The sequence below is a fragment of the Cyprinus carpio genome, unplaced genomic scaffold (assembly GCF_018340385.1).
Source record: "Cyprinus carpio isolate SPL01 unplaced genomic scaffold, ASM1834038v1 S000004490, whole genome shotgun sequence".
NCBI classification, from domain to species: domain Eukaryota; kingdom Metazoa; phylum Chordata; class Actinopteri; order Cypriniformes; family Cyprinidae; genus Cyprinus; species Cyprinus carpio.
In genome coordinates, this window is record NW_024877176.1 from 1,811 (window position 1) to 3,717 (window position 1,907).

The 1,907-nt window shown below is 49.2% G+C and overlaps 1 non-coding gene across 1 annotated transcript; it reads left to right on the forward strand.

Annotated features, from left to right (window-relative positions):
* The first annotated feature begins 1,054 nt into the window (after window positions 1-1,054).
* On the forward strand, window positions 1,055-1,169 carry LOC122143427. The gene has a single exon (XR_006159169.1). It is a non-coding gene; the product is annotated as a U5 spliceosomal RNA (small nuclear RNA).
* Window positions 1,170-1,907: the final 738 nt, after the last annotated feature.

Consider the following 1,907-nt stretch of genomic DNA (forward strand, 5'->3'; position numbering starts at 1 on the left):
CGTCTGTGTTGCAGCCTCTGGTTCTCCGAGCGTCACCACTTTGTATTTATCTTAGCCAGTATGGAAAGACCATCCGCTTTTGTGTACGTGGCGGATCCAAACTCTGACGGCTCCTTACTGACGGTCCAAACAAAGATCTCCTTAGCTACTCATAGCCCTATCATTGACTCATGCGAGTCGAGCCTTCTTACTGACAGCGCAAGTTGTGTCTTCTGCCTGCGCCTGAGGTATAGTGGGTGATCATAGCTGTCGTTTTCCGTGAAGGAGCTTTTGTGAGTTACCTGTATTTCTGGCACCTTCTGCCTGCGTGGTGGGATTGGTTAGCAATAGCTACCCTTCCAAGCAGTTGACCCGGTTCGATTCCCGGCCAACGCATTTCCTTTGGCTCGGGCTGAATGTGAAGGCAGAACTCCTTCTGTGACTGTGGGTTGCCAAAAACTTTTGGATTGGTCGTTCAGGAAGCAGAAAAGAACTAGCTCTCCCCGTCGGGGAAGTTCGAACCCTGGGTCTGTTGTTCCGCTGACCGCGAGATACTGTCCAACGATACTAACCTAGGACTGCGCAGCAGCAGTTTTCCCCCGCCAGTGCCACAGCACTGACAATCACCTAAACACAGCAATGGCTTTTCTTTCTTAGGCCGACACGAGCCCTTACACCATAAAATACCCGTTTGGACCCATCATAACTGAATCGCTTAACATTGGGAACACTAGATGGTTATAGGGGGCATTATTTGGACTCTTTTATTATTTATTTAGTGTTTCCTCACTTTTCAGATGGAGCATGAGGAAGGATTGCAAATCTGCCTGATTTGCTTCTGTCACGAAAACCAATTTCTCGTATGTATAAACATACCGGGCAATAAAGCTCCTTCTGATTCTGATGATTTGCGTGTGGTCCTAGGTGACTGACAGGGAATTTTTTGGTGACCTTACTCCTCCCCCGTTGGAGTGAGGGCGTGAAACGAAATGCATGTGCGGCAAGGTGTCTCACCATTGATGCCCCTAGGTGAGATAGTGGTTACCACGCAGCGCACTAGGCCCAAGGGGTGGGTAAGCTCGGTTTCTCTTCATTGTCGCATAAATCTTTCGCCTTTTACTAAAGATTTCCGTGGAGGGGAACTTTTGCGAGTGATCTGTATTTTTGGGGGCTCTGCTCACAGCAGAGCTACACCACAATGTCAAGAGCAGAATGAATTTGGCCATCTTCCAACACACTTTGGGCGGAACGTGCAATGGTCATCGTCCTGTGTTTGCAGCCTCTGTGTTTCCGGCGTCACCAATTTTGTATTTATTTTTAGCCGTATGAAGCAGCGCTTTTTGTACGTGACGGGTCCAAACCTGGACGGCGTCTCTTACTGACGTTCCAACAAAGATCTCATTAGCTCCTCTAGCCCTATCATTGACTCATGCGCTTCGAAGCCTTCTTACTGACAGCGCAAGTTGGTGTCTTCTGCCTGCGCCGGAGGTATAGTGGTGAGCATAGCTGTCTTTCCGTTAAGGGGAGCTTTTGTGAGTGACCTGTATTTCTGGCACCTTCTGCCTGCGTTGGTGGTATAGTGGTGAGCATAGCTGCCTTCCATCAGTTGGACCCGGTTTCGGATTCCTCCAACAAATTTCCTTTGGCTCGGTCTGACATCGTAGCCGATACTTACTCCTTCTGGAGCCCTGGTTGAGCAAAACTTTGTATTGTCGTCCAGCAGCAGAAAAGAGCTAGCTCTCCCCGTTCCGGGGAATCGAACCCGGTCCTCCGCGTGAATTGCGGAGATATGTCCACTATACTAACGAGAGCTGAGCTGCAGCAGTTTGTCCCCAGCCAGTGTACAGCATCTGACAATCATTAAACAAAGCATGGCGTTTTCTTATTCCGACACAGCCCTACACCATAAATACCAGTTGGACCCATCA